The 22,679-nt window shown below is 41.8% G+C and overlaps 1 protein-coding gene across 1 annotated transcript in view; it reads left to right on the top strand.

Moving 5' to 3' along the window:
- Positions 1 to 422: 422 nt before the first annotated feature.
- The window catches only part of PJA2 (praja ring finger ubiquitin ligase 2), a 285,426-nt gene continuing 263,169 nt past the window's right edge, over positions 423 to 22,679 (top strand). Inside the window, exon 1 of the mRNA XM_077861783.1 lies at positions 423 to 571. The gene's annotated coding sequence lies outside the window, so the exon portion shown is untranslated. The remainder of the gene's footprint in view (positions 572 to 22,679) is intronic.

Below are 22,679 nucleotides of genomic sequence, written 5' to 3' on the forward strand. Positions count from 1 at the left end.
GTTGCATAAAACTATAAAGGATGGAGAGTTCAATCATTTTATCTCCAACCTGTTGAGGAAATCAGTCTTCCAAGGGCCCTGAGCATCTCTACACTTATTTCTGGATTTTCCAAGAATGCAAGACTCTGACTACTCCTTAACTTAGGTCCATTTGCAGGGTTGTGTTGGCAGTGAGCAACCAAGTAATATCTTCTCCCAAACAAAGAGCAGGCTTACCAGACACTATAAAAGCAGTAGATTCTCCGAGTTCAGTATACCTTGGTCTGTGACAGATATCCTCTATGTGTAGAGGATCCCATCTGGGATTTGGGAGACATGGGGAACTAACACCAACATCATGCTTATGCTGCTTTGACATGGTTTTTTGTCTCTAAACCAGACATCCTGTGTTTGTTGCTGGCATCCGTGAAATGGTGAGAGGACCCAGACCCTTCACAGATCCTGAAACTACTGGTCTACCTACGAGAATCATGATGCTGTTGGCCTAATCTTCACCTCCCTATGCTTGTCCTTCTGTGAAAAGAAGATAAGAGAGGGGATGAGTCAAGTAACATAATAAACGTCTGAGAAGGTAAGAAGAAAAACTGCCTTTTCTTCATAGGGTTTCTCACTATTTCAGATGATTTATTGACTTGCTTTATGTCTGTCTCTTCCAGTAGAATGCAAGCTCCTAGAAGTCAGGGACCTTTTGATTTATCACTGTATCTTAATGAATAAAGTAGTGTCTAGCAATGTCAAGGCTTAATAAATATTTGTCAAATGAATTAATGATTATTTGGGCCTTGAGCCACTAGTTGGGGTGAATTGGTAGTACTCATAATGGGTTGCTGTGGCTCGTAATAGACGTCTGTTTGCTCGTGAATGGCATTTAGAGCTATTCCTCTTGTCTTTGTGAATCAGCACTGAATCTTTGTGTTCCTATGAGGGTGTGGGTTTTGTTTAGGTCCTTTAAAGAGAATTCCCCCCCAAAATAATTTTGCTAATCATCTTAATTACTAAAGGAAGTCCAATATGGGGATAGAAAGAAATGAACTCTGTATCGTGAATGACCATACATACTGGGTGCTTTACTTGTGCTGTCTCATTTAATTCTTAAAACTCTGTGAGGTTAATATATTAATTCTATTTCATAAATAAAGGACATAGATACAGGCAAGTTAAACAACTTGCTTGAGGATACATAGATACTAAAGGGTACAGCTTATTTTTTCTGGCTTCAAAATTTCTTTTTGATACAACGTTCTACAGAATTGTGATACTTTATACCTTATGAATAGATTTTCTAAAGTAACATTTAGGATGTGTATTTGTCAGTGTTCAGTGTAAACAAATAGAATTTGGGATGCGTGTGTATATATATATATATATATATATATTTTTTTTTTTTTTTTTTTTACAAAGGAAGGTATTTAATAGAGGGTGCTCACAGAAATGAATGGTCAGGATTGGAGAAGTGAGTTATAGACAAAGCTTCCAAGAATCAGTGATTCCAGTACAATACAGAGTTGACCTGTCAGTGGAGCTGTGACTGCTGAGGACTTTAGGAATACGAGTTTTAATAACATAACCCTACAATAGCAAGCAGAGCCAATAAGCTACTGCTGTCCAACTGTCACAACTGCTTATTGTCTTTCAGGGGGCTGAGTAATGGGCCTTGGTGCACTGCTTCAGAAGCTGTGTTGTAGTGACTTTAATTATTAGAGAAAAAACAGACAAGTGGTCAAGGAGACATCCCAACTTCTCTTATGTTTTCTTAATCTTGCACGGATATATCTGATTGACAGACCTTCTTCATAGCTCTAGGTGCAAAGAGGTCTAGAAACCATCGTAAGCTTCCAGTCTCTGCCTGTGAAAGACACCATAAGAGGAGGGTGGAATGGACATTAAGTGAGCCAACCTGCAGTACTTACCACGGGCAATACTGGGAGAAATACAGACACAGATACAGAAATACATGTAAGAAATACACAAAGAGAATGGATGAAGATGTTTAAAACTGACTCTGTCCAGGAAAACCTACTCATATGTAATTATTTATTTTAACTCCAAACTCCTAACATTGAAATCTTTATGGCTATTGGGGCACCTGGGTAGTTCAGTCCATTAAGCATCTACCTTCAGCTCAGGTCATGATCCCAGGGTCCTGGGATCGAGTCCCTGCATCTGGCTCCCTGCTCAGTGGGGAGTCTGCTTCTCCTCCTTCCCCTTACTCATGCTCTCTTACTCACTCTCTCGCTCACTCTCTCAAATAAATAAAATCTTTAAAAATAAATAAATGAATCTTTATGGCAATGAGTTATCTTGGTGAAAATATCCATGCACATGATAACTAAGGCCAGTAATATATCTCAATGTGCACATACAGAGAAGGGAAAATTATTTGTGGTACAGGATCATCACTTTCATTTTTTTTTGTAGTCCTTTGTTTGCTAACACTACTATTGGCATGATTTGGGGGAAGAGGAGGCTCATTTCCAGCAGGCCCCAGGTCTTTCTTTGGATTCTCTTTGGCTCTGGTTTCTCGTATGCCAACACAGTACTCAAATCAGAAAGGCTTAACAATTTAGTACTCCAAAGCTTCGAAGACACTTAGCACATCCAAGCATTTTACATGGAAGCCGCAGGGAAGCAAAAAGATTTGCCTGGGATCTCAGGGAGACTGGATTAGAAGCCAAGTTCTCTGGCTTCCTGTCCAAACCTTTCTTCATCACAATAAAATCAAGCCTTGGACTGTATGCCTCCTCAACACAGAATGAAAACGTATGTGTGAATGTATATGTGTGTACGTGAGAGAAAGGGAGAGATGGCCAGATTCCATTTACATCAAGTTCAGTAACAGGCATAACAGCTGTATTTTTTGGGAAATATACTTGCATGTTAACCATGAAGCAAAGTGAGGAAATATTAACCATCAAAGTCTGGTTAGCAGTGGCCGGCGGGGGGTGGGGGAGTTGTTACTAGTAAAAGGCACACGGGAACTTGTGGAGTGATGGCAATGTCTCAGGAGACTCAGTTTTATAGGACTGAAATTTTGTTTTTGGGGTTGTTGTTTTTTTTTTTTTTTTTTTTTTGGCATGCAGTGTAATGTATTTGACTTTCTTGTCTTCAGTAACACTTTGTGTTAGTCCTTCCTGTATATTAGAGCCAGGCTGCGTGCTTTTCATGGATGACTTCCTTTCACTCTCACCAGAACACTCTCAAGGAAGCACTGTTATTTTTTTTTTTTTTTGCATCATTCACTCAACAAATATTTATTGAACAGCAACAAATGGGATAGCATGGCACTTGGTTTTGCAGAAGATACACAGTCGGGATGAGATACAGTCTCTGCCCTAAAGAAATTTGCCATGGAAGCACTGTTATTATCCCCATTTCATAGATGAGCAAACTGAGATGCAGCCTTCACTAACCTGTCCAGGTCCACACAGTTAGGTAGCAGAGCTGGTATTTGATTCATCTGGCTGCAGTGTCAGCTGCTTAACCATTCTGTTGCACGACCCACCAGAAACTGAGTGACTGAGTAAATTATGGACGTTTCTTTCCATTATTATTTTTGCAATCACAAAAGTTACCGTTATGATAACTAGGTTAATAAGAGAAAAAGGCAGGATACAAAACTTTATACACACACACATAGCAATGACATCTCTGTTAAAAATATGTACACATAGCTGTAAAAGGCCAGAATATAAAACACTGGTAAGATGATGAAAATGTTGGTGCTTTGTCCCCCATCTTCTCTGTTTTCCAAATTTATTTTAAAGTGGCCATATTAAATTTACAATGGGAAAACGTTCTGTAAAATAAAATTCCCATACACCTGAAACATAAAATTTCATTTCCGCACTCTTCTTTGCTACAGCTTTGTATAATCTTGAGAAGCCTCTTCTGCTCAACGAGTGACTTCATTACTAAATTGATGGCACCCGATCACTCTAGCTATGCAAATCGCAAACCCACAGCCAGCTGAGGAAAAGGCAGATAAAAGATTACATTAAAAATTAAAGCAACGTGTGGAGATGTGGAGATAATGTGCTTACAATTATTTCTACATATTTAATATTTATGCAATTACAAAGCCAGTCATGACAAATCTTAAATCTTGAGTTCTATTCCTTTTGCCCTCTGGTATTTTTGACCTTGAACTGAGACTGCCAAATCACATATAAAAAATGGCTGTGGGAGAAGCATTTCCTTTGGCCTATAAATGATAAATGCTTTTTTCTTAGAAAGTGATCTCATTTCTTCCAAGCCTTTGTTTATTTTCAATGCCTTGTACTTTTTTTTTTTTTTTTTTATTCTGTTATATCCTGATCACCCTTGAAAGCGCTGGGCTTTCAGTCTTCCACAGTTTGGTGGTGGTGTTTTCTGGTGGCGCTGCTGTGATGTGTTTTTTGTCAGAGGAAATTTACAGGCACATTAGCCTACTTGACAGGCACAATGAGCCACAAGGCTCTCCTAAGGAGCAACTTCCACGTGCCGTGGTGAGGTTTTCTGCATCTCTCCATCCCACCCTCCCTCTTACGCTTTCCCCCTCCATGATTCAGACACAAACCCCAACCACTTTCGTTTATAAGAATTACCTTGTATCCTGGATTTAACTCTCTGGTTCCTGATCATGGCGTTACATCAGTTCTGTATTAATTAATTCATGTTCCTGCAACAATCTGGCTAGAGTAGTTTGTGGATACAACCAATGTCCTCTCTTACAGCCATCTAGATATCAAATAAGGGACGGATGATGGGAACCTTTTTTTTTTTTTTTCTATGATGAGTAGTTGACATAAACTGGAGAAAACAGCATCCAAGGACTATACAAATGAAAAGCAATATAATTAAATTTTATGGAGGGTGTTTAGAGAGAAAATTCTAAAACAATTTTCTCAGTTTGTCATAGAAAAATAGTCGAAAAGAATCAATAAAACTTATTAAAAATTCAAAAATCATAAAATGAGACATGACTGAAAGGGTAAACTGTTTTCTTGGCAGATTCCAAATATATTAGAGTATTTCCCTGCAGCCACTGGGGAACTGCCGGCCTGTGCATTTTCAGCTTCGTGTATACTGTGTTGCCCCTAGGGGAGTAAATTTGCTAAGACATAGCAGTTCTGGTATATTCAGCCCCTGACTTGATGTTAAGCTATCTCTTCAATTTAACATCTTCCAGGCCTTTTAAATAATTTTTGCAGGGTGATTTTATTTTGCGATTATTCCTTTTGTCCTTGTTATGTTGGGACCATAAGCATGTAACTATGTAACCTACAGAGATTACTTAGAACAGTTGGAGGGATGCCTGGCTGGCTCAGTCTGAGGACTGCGTGGCTCTTGATCTTGGGGCCATGAGTTCGAGCTCCACGTGGGTTGTAGAGATTACTTAAGTAAATATACTTAAAAAAAAAAAAACAGAATTTACTTAGAACAGTCTGAAGTCACATGTGAATTTCTTGCTTGATTCTCTGCTAAGAAGCGGAGAGGTATTCACCAAACCAATCCATAATATTGGTCTGAGCTGCTCTGTTTGTTGAGTGAATAAATAAATGAATGAAACTTGCATTATCTGGAAGGTAAGAATAGGTAGTTTCCTGGTGTACTCACTCTTTAGAGAATTAATAAGGAACGTTCTTACTTGGGCCCTGTCTCGGTTCAGGCTGCTGTAACAAAGTACCACGGACCAGGTGTCTCATAAACTGCAGAAATTTATGGCTCACAGACCTGCAGCCTGGAAATCTGAGATCAGGGTGCCCTCAAGGTTGGGTGAGGGCCCCCTTCCAGATGCAGACTTCTTTTTTTTTTTTTTTTTTAGAGAGAGAGAGTTTATTTATTTATTTATTCATAAGAGACACAGAGAGAGAGAGAGAGAGAGAGAGAGAAGGCAGAGACACAGGCAGAGGGAGAAGCAGGCTCCATGCAGGGAGCCTGACATGGGACTCGAGTCTCCAGGATCATACCCTGGGCTGGAGGCGGTGCTAAACCACTGAGCCACCCCGGCTGCCCCAGATGCAGACTTCTTATTGTGTCTTTGTCTTCACATGGTGGAAGGAGCAGAGGCTCCCTTTTATAAGAGCGGTGGTTCCATTCAGGAGGGCTTTACCCTCATGACCTAAGCACTTCCTAAAGGCCCCACTGCTATTACCATCACTTTTGGGGCCTAGGATTTCAACGTACGAATGATGGGGAGACAGGACCATTCAGGCCATAGTAGGCTCCCTTTCCCTTTTTCTCTTCCTCGGAGCCATACTCTCCGAATTGTTTCAGAATAGCCAACTGCAGCTGTGTTCTCACCTATGCCCTTTATCCCTCCCCATCCTTAAAAGGACAACTGCAACTTCTTGGGTTCTGGTAGCCTGGTGCTCCTTCACCTGGCTGGTTTCTCAGACTCTCCAGGAGGGAGAGCAGGCCAGAGATTCCTGTCTTTAGAGTGGCTCCTCCTTGGTCTGGTTTTCTGCTACGGTGGGGATTCTTCTTTCTGCTCTTTGCTCCTTTGTAATGGCTGCAAGGATGAGGAGAGGAACCTAGTTTTCCAGGCTGTCAGGACGACTAGAATCAATGCAGCTAGTCCAGAGCTAGGACAAGGGGCACCATTAATCTACCCACCATCTGGAAAACACAGAAAATGTCAAGAACAGGAATATTTACCCTCACACAAGGAAAACCAAAGCACAGCCACTGGACTTTTATATATTGCCCATCTAAGGGTCTTCAGAAATAGAATTCATTAATCTAGAGTGACATAAGACTTTTTCCCGAAACAGAAGGCCAATTTAGACAACACTTCAAGGTGTTTTTAAATTCATTTTTTGTTTTATTTTTTAGTTCACAGGGTCATTAAATAATGGATACATTTTAATAAACCATAGAAATCTCTGTCCATATCTAATTCCGTGGGAGATTTTTCTCTCATTTTGACACTGAATTATTTTAACAAAATAATCCTCAAAAACCTCTGATGTGCCAAGGAGGCCCAGCTGTAGATGGTGGGTATAGAGCATAATGCATATGTTAAACCTTCATAGTACAGACTGCATCTCGATGCTGAGAATTCTTCAGACCCTCTAATGAACCCATCCCACTTTTGGTCCCCTCTCATACTTTAGCTGTACTCAAGTGAGCTCTCCAAACTGTAGGTTTCATTCGCCTCCCGGGCATCCTAGGATTAAACCAAAGGCACTGGGTTCTAGCTCCTTTATCCTACACCCGGCCCACTGGATGAGTTTTTATTGGTATGAGTGTTATTCAAGGGTAGAGTTTTATTATCTCCCCAAAGTTCTGAGGACTTTTTTCTTTTGGTAACAGGAACTCTCCTGAAAGTCAGTGCCCAGGTAGATGAACTGCCAAAAAATGAGCCTAAAACATGCAAACATTTGCTAGTCTGGATGTCTGCACTCATAGCTATCTGGGGAACTGCCACAAGATGGATAGAGAGGCAAAATTACTCACTTGGAAGCCTGGCTGTCAAGACAAAATCCAAACCCAGGAGCTTTTCTTCTAAGAACCCCTATGACATTTTATTCTTTAAATAAATCTTTTCTTCCTCTCCTTAGGTGAGAGATTGACATTTCAAGATCAATCATACCTCTGCTTTGCAAGGTTGGTAGACTTAGAACAGGATAAATGGAAATTAAGCAAAATTTCCATTTTTTTGAATAAAAATGCTCAAAATAGACATATTCTAATTCGGTCTGAAAGAGGGATGCTCTTTCTCCCATGGTCATTCTCATTACTGTGGTTATCTCAAGACCTTTTGATGTCAAAATTTCACCCTGTTTTCTCTAAAAGAGCCATTCTGAGCACACACCTGCTGTTTGAATAGTGGCAGAAAGCAAAGGAATCTCACGCTATGTTTTTCTGCATCGGAGCCAAGAATGTTTTAATGCTTCTGATGCAGACACAAGTTACCACCTTGCCCAGCCTCTCTCCATCCTGAGATGAGTTTCAGCTGTTACTATAGGCTACCCTTGAATTATTTCCTCCTGTTTCTATTATTCAATAGCCCCTCTTAAAAAAAAAAAAAAAAAAAAAAAAAAGCATAAGCTCTAGGCCCAATGTGAGGCTTGAACTCATGACCCTGAGATCAAGAATAGCATGCCCCACCGACTGAGCCAGACAATTAGCTGCTCTCCTTGTTCATAATGGTCTTGTTAGTATTTGACTAGCCTCTCCCCAAACCAGATCTGTTCAGCACTTTTAACTAATTTTAAATGATTTTTTAAAAATACAGGACTCTCAGTCCACTCAGTCAATACACATTTATGGTGAATCTGTTCTGTCACCAGGCATTAGAGGAGGTGCCGGGTACCGTAGAATTCCAGGGAGCATGGGATAGTCAAAGGAGCCCTAGATAAGTGTTGCAAAGTACCCTGCTGGGACCAGCTTCCCCCTGACTCTGTGTGGGCTGGGCAAGGCCTCCATCACCTGGGGTTCCAGTTTTCTTACATGCAAAATTAGGGGCAGAGCGAGCTACTCCTCCTTCAGATTCCCACGTTCTGTTATTGCTGCTGGTTTGGTTAACGCACAACAGTGGAAACTCAGGGGCCTTGCAAAAGCAAATGCTTTCGTAAGCCTTCCCAAAGGGACCCCATTCTAATCCAAGGAGCAGTTCGGCGTAAGACGAATCCTTTCAGAGACTCAAGAAGACATTTAAAGGAGAGTTTGGTCAAATACTTGAGCAAACTCAGCATTTCCCCCAAAATGCTTGCCTGTTTCCCAGTTGTTTGATAGTATAAGGGATTAATCTAAGCTTGGAGGGTCAATTAGAATTCCAAACACCATGATCTAAGCTCCCAGGATAATAATAAAGCAATAAAAACAGATGATTCTGGACTTCCAATAGTGACAGTTAACGGGGGCTGTTAAAACTCCCCAATTCTGTGGCATTTCAATGTTTCAACAGTTTTCATAGCCTCTGAGACTATTGCTATTTATTTGTGAGTATTGACGATAAAATGAATGTCTTCTGTTTACACCATATCGTATTGTTCCTAACTTGCAAGCCACTAGATACTCTTCTAATATCACATGAGAACTGTTTTTTTTCTTTCTGTCTTTTTACGCTACCGAATGTATTTTATACGATTTTTAAAATGCATCTCAACTTGCAAAAGAGTATGCAACAGTTCGGTATTGGGACCAGGCAAATTATTTGAAATTCAACATGATTCCCCAACTTCTGACGTTAAAAAAAAAAGCAAGGAAAAAATCAAAAGAAGCCTCATATTGCTCTTTAGATCTCCTCGTTCTACACTTGTGATTAGTTCATTTCAATTTCTTGTATCAAAACAAATAGTAACTTACCATACACCTTTGATCAGAGGGAGGACATTTCCTTGTTTCCATTTCTTAAAAAAAAAAAAAAACCCACATATATATCACATACAATTTTTTTTAAAAAAATGAAGAACAGGTAGTAAGGTATGAGTTATATTGAATAGCTCTATTTCCCTGACTTGCTGATAACATTTCATGGCTTTCTCTTCTTTCTTTCCTCCCTCTCACTATAAATATCAGAGCTGATGACTGACTTTTACTGCTGCCTTTCATGCAGACTCCTCGGGCTTGCAAATCAGCTGCTGGTTCTGGAAACCTCCCCCCTGCCTCTCACCCTTGCTCACATGGTTTCCTAATAATGGGGCGAAGGGTCACTAAGAACACACAAACATTGTACAGCACACTGATTGGAGTAGTAAAACTTGAAGATTGGATTTCGGACCCATTGCTTCAGCTCATTTCAGTCCCGTTGGTGCGTGGTACAAGGTAGCTACCCACTCGACATTTTGCCTTATTGGGAGGGTGGCAGAGGGCAACCCGGGCAGGTGACACAAATGGAGCAGAATAGGACTGTTTGCCACAAAGCCTTTTGGGAGGCGGCGATTCTACTCCTGCTTTCAAACTTTGTTGCTCTTTAAAAAGAACACTTCAAGGGCAGCCCCAGTGGCGCAGCGGTTTAGCACCGCCTGCAGCCCGGGGTGTGATCCTGGAGACCCGGGATCAAGTCCCACGTCGGGCTCCCTGTATGGAGCCTGCTTCTCCCTCTGCCTGTGTCTCTGCCTGTCTCTCTCTCTCTCTCTCTCTCTGTCTCTCATGAATAAATAAATAAAATCTTAAAAAAAAAAAAAAAAGAACACTTCAAGATACTTTACCTTTCCGAGATGACTCATCTCCCCTAATAACGGGCCAGGTAACAACCTGCCTCACATATTCCCTGACCTTCTCTGAGCGCTTTACACTCACATCCCATTCCGCGTGATCAAAACTTAGGAAGCAAAGGTAGTGGGTGTATGGGGGGGGGGGGGCGGGGATGTACACACATGTACGCATACCTCTGTCTACCTAAATGCCATGCTGATTCAGCATTTTTGACAACATGCTGTGTGCCAGGCACTGTACTAAATATTACACACACACACAGTCACTTAACCCAATTTGAGGGAGAAACTATCATCAGCTCCATATTGTAGATAAGAAAGCTGATGAGCAGAGACGTCAGGTGTGCCGTGAGCCCAGTCACACAGCCACAAGATGCCAGAGCAGGTGCGCTGACCCAGGCACTGCACTGCTCTGCCCAAAACTCAGATGCTGACGTCACCTAACCCGTTGTGCAACGTATGTGTCATCCGGGAACCGTTTTTGCAAACAATAAGTAAAATTGGGTACTATTGCCAATCTTCTGGATTTTGCAGTAATTTTGTCTTCCCCAAAAATGAAAGCTCCTCAAGGTACAGGTCCTAGAAACCAGCCTTTAAAGTTCAGGCTCGTGCTCTGTGCTGGCTGATGTGATAGCACATGTGGCTACTTAAACGAAATTGATGTGAGCCCCCCCCCTCCCCGGGGCACTCAGCACGTGCCAGAGTGGCTGGTGGCTGCCGTGCCAGCCGGCGTGGGCCCTGCACAGCTCCGCCGCCACGGCAGCTGAGCACACACAGAAGAGCAAATGATCCTCGAGCCCCTGCCGGGGAAGGGACGGATCTGTGTGTCCGAGGAAGGACAGTTATCGAGTGCCTGTCCTTGGCTGGGCACCGTGCTGGGGACAAGAGCACGGTGATCGATAGGAATCAATGAGGCAGGTGTGATCTCTGCCCTCCCCGGAACCTGCAGGTCTCCCAGGGCCCGTCACCCGAGGGAACACCACTGGGGTCAGGGACCTAGGAGGCCTAGGAGGCCTAGAAGGTACCGCCTGGGCCCCGGGCTGTCGGGGGAGCCAGGCGAGGCTCTCTGGAGAGAAAGGAATGTGAACCAAGGTCCCAATTGTGAGAAGACTCCTGGGCCTCATACAAGGGGAACAGTGTTCCCGGCCGAAGGAACGGCCTGCGTGCAGACGCAGAAGCAGGGGCCAGCATGCTGTCCGTTAGAGGGCTTACGGAAAGTCAGTAAAATTACTTTCTCCAGCCTGTTTCTCAGAATCAGAGCTTGGATAAAGTCTTTTTGTTTCTCTTCTCATTTTGACCGACTTATTTTGCACCAGGGTGGTGGAGGCAACAGAGAAGCAAAAAGCGGAGGCTAGTGCAGAGTCGCTAGCAGCTGCCCCATCGCACTCAAGTGCTCCAGCACAGAGGACGCGCACCTGTAGGGCCTCAGAGTCAGGACAAGGATGCAGCAGCCGCTGTATGTGGAGGGAACTTGCCAGATGCTGGGCTGGGCACCGTACGGGCCTTATTTAACCCGGTCCTCACCGTAAGCCTAGCTATTTCCCTACATTTATGTTTAGACAGTTTGAAATTGGTTGAGCAACCCATGACCCCTTCTGCTGAAACCCCAGATGACCCAGTCTCCCCAGTTGCTGCTGCTTCCCCTGGCCCAGGCTGGAACCACCTAAGATGACCAGGTGGAGGGATGGGCCAACTCACATGAAGACCTGGAAGAAAAGCTGCAGAGCAGAACGAAGAAAACTTGCGCTGCAGAAAAATGGGTTTGTATGGAACTAAAACTAAAGCGTGACCCAAAAAAGGAAGAAGTGGCTAAAGGAAATGTTCTCTTTCTTTCTAGAACTTACCTGTTAATAGTTAACCATTTACCACTACTGATTAGCCCCAATGGAACAATTTTTGTTCTTTAGCCTTAGAATTTTCCCGGAAAGTGCTAACCTAGGATCACTTGTATTTGTCATCTTCTCCAGCGACGATCAGACTGATTCAAAACATTTATGATTTACGGTGAGATAGTTCAAGCCAACTTTCTTCACAAACTTCCCTCTAAGATTGCCTCAATCTGTTGAAAACCGTTTTATGACTCAACCCAGCTAAAATTTCAGCAGCACAGATCCTTCGGATAAAACGCTTCATTCACATCAAGCAGTAATTAAATGTGCAGGGCATGAAATAAGCAGCAAGTTTGGCTTCAGAGCCATCTAGCAATCTGTAAACGATCCAAGATAGACCATATGCCTTTAAATCTAGATGACTGCATATGTCTCCGAGAGAAAGCTAACTGCCATTTCTGCACAAAAGTCATCAAAAGATGCAAAAAGGGGGGAAAATGGAAAAAGATCTATGCAGCCTGATAAATGTGTATTAATACATACGTGCACTGAGACTTGGTAAATGGCTCGTAACGCTCCCTTTTGGCTCCTGATTCAGTTCTACAAGAGAAAACACGCAAACTGACAACTCAGACCAGCATCCCTCCTCAGTAGCTCATGGCGATGGTCTGGGGTGGCTGTTTAGGCAGCTCTCTTCTGCCTGGCAAAGGTCGCCCCTCCTCTTCTCCCCGTTCCTTACGGAAAGCTCTCTCCTGTTGTGCATGGGGCCAGCCAGGGCCTGGCACGCTCCTTCCTGAACAGGCTTGCGTGCCCCCGACGGATGACTGGTTCAATCAGGAACATGTGGCACGACCAGGCCAAACTGAGAGTCCTCCAGATTGCTCTACAGACGAGGAAGGAGAAGTGTCCCATCCATGGCATGGAGAGCGGGGCCACCTGCTCCCACGTGAGGGCAGCCGGTGACCCCAGCAGGCAGGGAGAGGCAGAGCCGGGTGACGGGGGCCGTGCTGACCGCGTTGAGTGGGCCCGTGGGCCTCCTCACGACTGTGTCCTTCACGGGCATCGCAGGATGTAAGTGGCAACAGGCGACACAGTGCTCGATAAATGTGACGTCCCATCTCTTCTTCTCCCTCTTTGACTTTGGCACGTGCCAGGTGAAGGCTCCAGCTGTCTTCGGCGGCCAGCGCTTCGGCTTCTGGCTTTGGCGGGAGGTCAGCGACGGAGGACGGAAGACGGCGAACCTCCCGGGGGCACCTCGGCCAATGCAGGCTCCCTCTGCACCTGCCGGGCGTCTCTTTGGAGGCGGCCGCTCCGCTCGGCGCACCCCCAGCCCAGACAGCCACCCCGGCCGCCACCTGGCTGGCACAACAAAGGATGCTGCGTTGCCAGAAGCAGGAGGGAGCTGGGCTGGCCAGGCCCCACCGTGGGCCCTGCCGTGGGCCCCGCTACCAGAAGCAGGCTCTGTTAGCTCACAGAGCATTCAGTGCACGCCGCCCCCCCGCCCCCCGCCCGTGGCCAACCATATGAAGGTGCCAATCTGGGCTTGTCTGGCTGTTTGCCAGCGGCACCACCCTATAGAAAGCAGGCGATCTAGACTGTTAACTTACCGACTTGACCCAGTGTTTAACCTCATGAAAACCAGACAGCGTGGTGGTAGTTAGCGCTAAATACTAACAGCAATTTAAAATTCAGTTACGGTGGGGCAAGTGAAGCCACCTCTACTGGGTGGTGTTTGGAAAACATGCATCCTCTCACCCTTGCAAGGTTGTAATGATAAGCCATTTGCTTGCACAGTAAATGCCGGTGGTTGATGATCAAATCGGGTTGTGTATGTGCTACCGTCTGTGCAGTATGAAAATCTTAAAGGGGATGTCTGAGATCTTAGGTTTTGTGATTTTTCAGACTCAATAAGCAGTATCATAAATATTGTAGAAAAAAATAAATAAATATCGTAGAGTTCAGAACTGGAATGAGTCTTAGAGACGAAAGACACTAAGGCTCAAGGGGTTTAACAAGCTGTTAAACGCCAAGGCAGGGATCTTAAGCCACGTCTTCCCGGTTTTCAGTTGGATACCTCTCTGTCACACCCGGATCTGTGAGATGACAGCAAACAGTACCAGAGTTGGGCTGGATCCTCTAAGACCTCCAAGTCCATCCTGCTCATTTACAGGAAAGGTAAGGAAATAGGGCCCAAAGACATGAGGTTTTTGCCAAAGGTCAGAAAGGAATTAGGCTCAAACTTATTGACTCCTCAACCAGTGCTCATCCTTGTTGCCTCGGATAAATAGGCTTTATTCAACTTAGTTGTAAACACAAGTCATCCCCCCTCCCCCCCCATTTAATATCCATCACAGGGCAAACAAGCTAATGAACACCTGGTTATCACCAGGGGAATCTGGCAGCAGGTAAGGTCTGGCAGTAAAACTTTTTAGAGAGACGGGGTCTCCTAGTCAAGAAAGTGCATGGTCATGTATAAACCACCCAACTGAAAGACGATAATGTGCCAGGTATGTTGTGGTATTTTATTTTTCTTACAATTACTGAGATCTAGAGGCTGCAGCTATTTCTGATACTGAAACTCCACTGACTTCAACCAAAAGGCCTTTAAATGGCCTGAAGCCTCAAGTCTCTTTTCAGTTCTTGGTTCCTAATTTATTCTGATACGGTAGACAGGGTTAAACTAGAGTGTTTGTGTTGCTCATACAGTTTAAAGTTCACTGCTTTCTAAGTTCCTCCAGGATGTGTGTGTTCCAGGTAGAGTCTACATAGCTGTAAATAAGTCTCGGTCTCTTTCTTCCTCTCCAGCTCTTTCTGGAAATTAGCAGAGTTAAGTCATTCTATCTAAGGAAGAGGGGGAAGGTGCAAAGCAAGCCTGTCCGCCTACAGAAGAACATTAACATTGTTAATCAGCATTACAGGCTTGGCTTTACTTCCCAGGGAAATGGTTGGTAGAGATATAAAAGGTTTTAATCCTTTCTAAGCAATGTTGTCCTTGGTGATAGCCAGGGAAGGAGGGATTTCTCCTTTTCATTTATACCTTTTAAGCAACCTTGTAAAGTTTTGAGTTACTTACAATAAGAACCAAATTAATGTCAAATTAGGTTAATGAGGAATTACCAACTGCTTGCTATATGCCCAATGTTTTGCTAAGCCCTCCTACTGAAGGGACAAAAAAAATAATACTGTCCTTGCCCTTGAAAAGTTCACTGCCTTCACAGAGCAACAATATTTAATCACAACAACGATAAAATATTGCTGTTCCTTGGGTATGGTGAATTCTGGTAGGGCTGACCCTCATCCAGTGCAGTGTGACTCTGGGAAGCAGTCAGAAGGCCAGGGAGGAAAAGAGGGTAGCTGTGGGCCCTAGAAGTAGCCCAGTTATGAACTCACGGAGGGAGTCACCCTCATTTATTTTGCTTGCTTGCTTTGGCTTCCTGCGACGAAACTCTTAAGGCTACAGTGTAAGGGGTCCCTTGCCCCACACTTTACCCCTTGGTCAATATGTGTTCTTCTCTGTGGCTCAGAAAGTGCTATTTTCAAAGCTGCGGGGAGATGGTGTGAAAGAGCCCCTTTGTTCTTGCCGGTACCATCCTGGGCCTTGAACCCAGGGACTGTTACGGGTCTAAACAGACACTTTCCTCTGATCCTGAGTGATGAGCCTGAAGTGAAACCTGCAACCTTGACTCTTTCATTACTGAGAATGAGAATGTGGTTTTTGTAGTTGTTGTTTTCCTTATTTATCCTTTTTTTTTCCCCCCAGCCCAAACCTTTGTCTCTCATGCAGATAATTCCCTTGATGGGTCTACCCTATTTGTATCTCATGTGTATTGTTTTTTTTAAAAAAATATATTTATTTATTCATGATAGACATAGAGAGAGAGAGAGGCAGAGACACAGGCAGAGGGAGAAGCAGGCTCCATGCTGGGAACCCCATGTGGGACTCGATCCCAGGACTCCAGGATCACGCCCTGGGCCAAAGGCAGGTGCCAAACCGCTGAGCCACCCAGGGATCCCCCTTTCACGTGTATTCTGATTTATCTGAATTTGGGTAAACAAAGCGAGGGTAGCAGCCACAACCCCTGAACAAAGAAGAGTCAGTCAAGCCCATTAATCCCTTTTGGAGCAAAGTATAGGTACCTACCAGCTCCTCTTTCTAAACTGCTTGTATCAGGCTCCATTATGGTTGCTAGAAAGGACTTTGGAGATAGACCCAAGATCCTTGGGGCCCCCAAATAAGTTCTTTGATTTCTCAGAGTTTCTGTTTCCTTATCTGTAAACTAGAATAACAACCCTCCCTCCTAATGATGTTGAAAGGATTAAGTGAGGTGCTACAAGCAACATGCTAAATACTACAGTTGGCCTATGAGTGAATACGCAACATTGGCTTTCATTTTCATCATTATCCTTAACATCAATCTGAATGCTCTTTTCAGTTCAGTTTTAGTGCACCAAAAAATGTTGGGAGTGAGTCAGAGAAAGGCCACAGTGTGCTCTGTCATTAGTAAAAGAAGAGGGAATGCTGAATTCAGGAACAGACCTGTAATGGATGAACTTAAACCGAAGTTTTTATGGTTCTATCACCAGTATAATAATACCAAACAATAAAAGAAGCAGCAAAGTACCTACTACTCCTCTACTCTAACACATCAATTATTATTTTTCTGTATTTTTCGATTTCCTCCATCACCAGACATAACTTTGCCATTACACTTAAAGCAGTTTGGATGTATTCAAAAAGCACATAAATGGCCTGATGAGCAATTACTGATTGCCTACTAAGTATCAGGCCTTATCCTAAAGTACTAGGAACAAAGAACACCTTGAAAATTTGCAGTAAATCTAAATAAAACACAGTTTTTTGTTTTGGTAGCATATCTTTTTTCTCCCCACAGCACAAGGATTTTTGCATGTTGCTGTGGAGGGATAGAGGAATAGTCAGGAAACAAAAGAAAAGGCATATTTCAGAGCTGATAATAAAATAGAGAAGAGACTAGAGAATGCCTGACCAATCTATGTGCAATGGCTGGGCTCATTCAAAGAGGCCCAGGGATATCCTGCATTAGGAATCATTTATATCATAGAAAAGATAAAGATGAGAAATTTAAAAAAGAGAATAAAAGAAATTCAGGTAATACATTCATTGTGGAATATCCGTAATAGTGATGACTTCAAAATAAATAGACAACCAAAATGTGAAAAAGGGACTGGTTATAAAATTGAAGCTATTCATGAAATGAGAGACAAGGAAAAAGAAAACTCAGAAACTTAAGGATAAAATTATTTAAATTCACTGTTAGCTTAATGTTTATAGGTACCACAAAATGGGTTTATCAACCAAAAGAGAAAAATATACTTATTAATAGAAAAATAAGAAATCAGTTGCAATTAAAAAGAAATTGTTAAAGAGCACCTGGGTGGCTCAGTCGAGTCTGGATTTTGGCTCAGGTCATGATCTCATGGGTCCTGAGATCAAGCCCCAAGTTGGGCTCCATGCTCAGTGGGGAGTCTGCTTGAAGATTCTCTCCCTCTACTCCTCCCCACCCAAATAAATAAATAAATATTTTTTTAAAAATTTGTTAAAGATTCAAAAGCAATAACAACAACAACAACAACAAAGACAAAAATACATGAGATAAGTAGAAAGCACTTGGCCCATATCATAGGAGAATTTTTGAATTCTCTTTTTCACTCTGAATTATCTTGCTGTTATTATTGCATTTCTTATGGGAATCACACGAACAAGTAGGTCAAGTACACAGGCTCTGTCAAAATCTTACTGATCCATCCCCTTTCTGATAAGCATTCATCAAAAAGAAAACTATAATTTACCATTAAAATAATCAACTTCCTTAAATCTTAACAAACTCTCACCCAGAAATGAAAATGTAAGTGAATTTTAGTGACTAAAGTAATGCTTCTAGGGCAGCCCAGGTAGCTCAGCGGTTTAGTGCCACCTTCAGCCCAGGGCCTGACCCTGGAGTCCCGGGATCGAGTCTCACATCAGGCTCCCGGCATGGAGCCTGCTTCTTCCTCTGCCAATGTCTCTGCCTCTCTCTCTCTCTCTCTCTCTCTCTCTCTCTGTCTCAGTGTCTCTCATGAATAAATAAATAAAATCTTTAAAAAATAAATAAATAAACAAATATACACTAAAAAATACATTATAAATAAATAAATAAATAAATAAATAAATAAATAAATAAATAAATAAATAAATAAAGTAATGCTTCTAGGAGGGTTATTGCTTAGTTAACTTGTTTCCAGAATACTGCTAGAGAAGTACAATAGAGAATTATTGTGACAGCAGCTGGCGTGGGTTGGATATTGGTGAATTTCAAGTCTTTCCTCTGAACAGTTGATGTCCATGACTCAATAATAGGATGGAAAATTGAATTGATGTCAATCACTTATTACAAGTAACCTAACAACAACCAAAAAAAAAAAAAAAACCCAAAATATTTTAAATGTTCAATAAGTAAAAATTATATACATACAATGCAATAGAATACTAATCAGCTATGAAAATAACATACATGCTGATGTATGTTTGAAGCTGATGTGTATGTAAATGTTTTATTAAAATCAAATGAACAATAAGGATATATAATATACAGAGATATTCAAGATATGGAAAGGTACTTAAGATAGCTGTGAAATAAAAAATTCTAGTTATATAATGGCATCATCTACACATCCTTTTGGGGGCACTTGGGTGCCTCAGTCAGTTAAGTGTCCAGCTCTTGATTTTGGCTCAGGTCACGAGCTCAAGGTTATGAGATTGAGCCCCACATCGAGCTCTGTGCCCTGCTCAGAGTCTGCTTAAGATTCTCTCTCTCTGTCTCCCTCTGCCCGTCCTCCAACTTGCAAACTATAAACAAACAAATAAATAAAATACTTTTATAAAAGTTACATATTCCTTTTAAAGGGAAATTATAGGGACATCTGGGTCACTTAGTGGTTGAGTGTCTGCCTTTGGCTCAGGTTGTGATCCCTGGGTCCTGGGATCGAGTGCCCCATCGGGCTCCCTGCATGGAGCCTGCTTCTCCCTCTGCCTGTGTCTCTGCCTCTCTCTCTCTGTGTCTCTCATGAATAAATAAATAAAATCTTTTTAAAAAAGGAAATTATATACACATAAAAATTATTTCTGGAAGGGTACACAAGAAATTGTAAATAGTGACTACCTCTAGAGTGAGACTATGGTGAGAGTTATATTTGTGCTTTTCAGTTTATACACCATCATAGTCTTTGAATTTTTAGCCATGAGCATGAATTACTATAATAGTAAACTATTTTGAAATGGAGAAAAAATATTTAATGAAAAATGTAAGAACAGTTAATGGCAAATGTCAGATATATCAAAGAAACTATTGGAAGCTTAATAAAGGGGAACCATTATTTGGTCCAAAAATAGTGAGATAAATAATTTGCAATGAAAAGAAATTTACCTCATGATTCTAAAATAGAACAACCAGAAAATAAATGCTAAACAATATATTAAACACATTAGTTGCCATGTGTTAACAGCACTAAATTATAAGGAAAACTGTGAAACTAATGATTCTTTTTCAGTCAATTGCTTTAATTACCAAGAATCAGATACATAAATGGAACTTTTCTTAAAGAACTTTATGAGTTCCCCCATGAATATGCATCTAAAAGACAGAAGGCCTCTTCCCTTCTTCCTAACCACACTCACGCGCACACACAGCTATGCCATGCACTGTCAACATATGCTCACTACTGAAGGGAAATTTAATTTCATGACCCACCTAAAATATCGACATCTAAATGTAGACATTCTTTTCGTTGGAATAGCTGCTGCAACCATACCCTTACATGGTAAAGAAAAATTCAAAGGGATATATACATTTTTGGAGTGTGTCACATAGTAATTTAACAAGTGGCACTTGGAAAGGATAGGCCTTGGGGTAAGAGGAGTTGCTTCCTTACACTACCCATGCTGGCCCACTTGTGCCTGTGGTCATCAAATGTGTCTGCCCCTTTCAACATTCATGTTAATATAATAAGGGATTCTTAGAACAGAAAACTTTTTAGTGATAATGCAAAGGGCAAAATAAAAATGCCTGAATCCACACTGGGAAATTAGTGTATGCAATCATAAACAGGTAATTAGACATACCAATACCGTATGGTCCAACCTTCTTGCCTATCTTCTATTGATCCTCTTTCATACCCTTTAACTGTTATTAGTAACTTATTATTAATGATGATTCTTGTTCCCATTTATTGAGAACCTAGCACATATTAACTGTACCAACCGCATTGAATGTACTTACCAAATCTTATAATTCTATGCACAAGGAAGTAAGGACTCAAAGAGGGCACATGGTTAGTAATTGATAAATAATAATTATAATTAATAATACCATAGCTAAGATGAGAATGCTTATGTACCAGTTAGGGATCTGGTTGCAAATGATAGATTCTGATTCTGCTTAACATAAGCAGAATAGTAACTTACTGGAAGGATATCAGAGACCTCATAATGTCTATGAATATCCTTCTAGAAATTTTATATTTTTTTTCCTTTATTGTTTTTTGTTATTTTTTTTCCCTTTAATAAATGTACTATTATGGGCAGCCCCAGTGGCGCAGCGGTTTGGCGCTGCCTGCAGTCCAAGGTGTGATCCTGGAGACCGGGGATCGAGTCCCACGTCGGGCTCCCTGCATGGAGCCTGCTTCTCCCTCTGCCTGTGTCTCTGCCTCTCTCTCACTCTCTCTGTGTTAAATAAATAAATCTTTTAAAAAAATGTACTATTATGCTGAAAAGTGGGCTCAAAACTTACTAGAGAAACAAAGGGCAGGCTGAGCAGTCAGAAGTTTAGCCCAAGTCATGCCACTTGTTTAAAATGGAAAATAAAATGGACACAGCAAATGGTCATCAAGGAGAATGGCTGAATAAATTATGATGGAATTAATGGGATATAATGCAGCCATTAATAAAGATGAATTGAGTTCTTGCTGATAGCTTGGACAGATTTCCATAAGGAGTTGCTGAGTAAGAAAAGCAAGATGCAGAAAAGTATCTATAATATGATTCCAACTCCATAAAACATCACAGAGCCTACATATTTATATACACATTATATTCATTATACACATATATGAATATGTATGTGTCCACATATGAATTTGTGATATAGGGAAAAACATGGAAGGCCATATTCTAGGTTGTCACAGAAGTGTTTGGCTGGGGTGGGGCAAAGGTCAGGATGAGGGATGATAGAATCAAGGGCAACAAAAAATAACTGAAAAGCACTCTGTGTGTATGATTACATTTCTACATTTTTGCATGGTTGTGTTTATGTGTGTAAGTGCAGTAAGTAATGATTTTTTAAATGCCAGAGGAAGGGTCTGGGTAGGAGTCTATCACTGCTGTGGCCGTCGTCAACACAAGCTCTCTGCATCTGTGCCTTTTCTGCATCTTTTGCTCCGGGAGAGCATCTGAAGATGGAGAGCGACTCCTGGTCTGAGCACGTACATTAGTTAGCTCAACTGCATAACAAGGTACCACGGGCTGGGCAGCTTAAACAACAGATATTTGCTTCTTACAGTTCTGAAGACTAGAAGTCCGCGATCAGGGTTCAGCTGATTGAGGTTCTGATGAGACTTTTCTTCCACCATCTCACTGTAGCCTCATATGACCTCTTCTTGTGGGCCAGGGTAGACCTCCTTCTCCCTCCCTCCACCAGTTCCATAACATTAGAGCCCTACCCTATGACATCATTTAACCTTAATTATTCCCTAAAGACCCTGTCTTCAAATATAGTTACGTTGGGGATTAGGACTTCAACACATCAACTTTGGGGGAGATACAATTCAGCCCATAGTAGCGAAGCAGCTTCTCTTTATTTTTTCTTCCATCATGGGAATCTAGGTTCTGACTTCTACTGGACTGATACACACCATAGCAGATTCTCCAAACACCTAAAGGTGGTTTGGCTGGTTAGCCAATGACACTTGACAAATATGCAGATATCTGACTCTAAAACCCATGCACATGTTTCACTATGCCAGATAGTTTTCTCTGCAAAGATAATTTAGTCTCTGTGTGCCAATCATATGTATGTTTGGACTTTAAGTATAAGGTCTTTAAATAAGTATATTTCTATTGCATGAGCTACCACTTTTCCTAATTTGCTGTTGTACCAATCCAAATTTAATCTGCAATATAACTACTTTTAGATTTTTGTGGGTGGGAAGGAATTGAGGGATATGTTTTATATTTCTATATTGTTTCTCTTTGTGGTGATAGTAAGAAGGATTGTACGGACCATCTTGACTTTGGGAGAGAAAATATTCATACCTGAAAAAGATTCTCCTGATGATCAAGAGTTACTGGCTACAATGCTCCTTCTTTTGTCACACCCTCAAATACTCCCTGGCTATCGTCATGACAATTTTGCTACTTAATTATTTCATATCAACCTTAATGGATTAAGCCATTGCTCCAACCTATGGGAAGTTTCTTGAAGACTATGCAAATATCCTGTTCCCCATCAAAATTAGTCCTATATTTAGCATCCATTGATGACTGTTACCCAAAGCCCCTCAAAATTCGTATGTTACAGCCCTAACCCCCAGTTATTATTGTTTTTACAAGACCACTTGGTAGACCAAACATCCAAATGACTTTCTACTCTCTAGTCCAAACACAGTTTCTATGAGGCTAAAATCCATGCAGTCATTG

The sequence above is a fragment of the Canis aureus genome, chromosome 2 (genome assembly GCF_053574225.1).
Source record: "Canis aureus isolate CA01 chromosome 2, VMU_Caureus_v.1.0, whole genome shotgun sequence".
NCBI classification, from domain to species: Eukaryota; Metazoa; Chordata; class Mammalia; order Carnivora; family Canidae; genus Canis; species Canis aureus.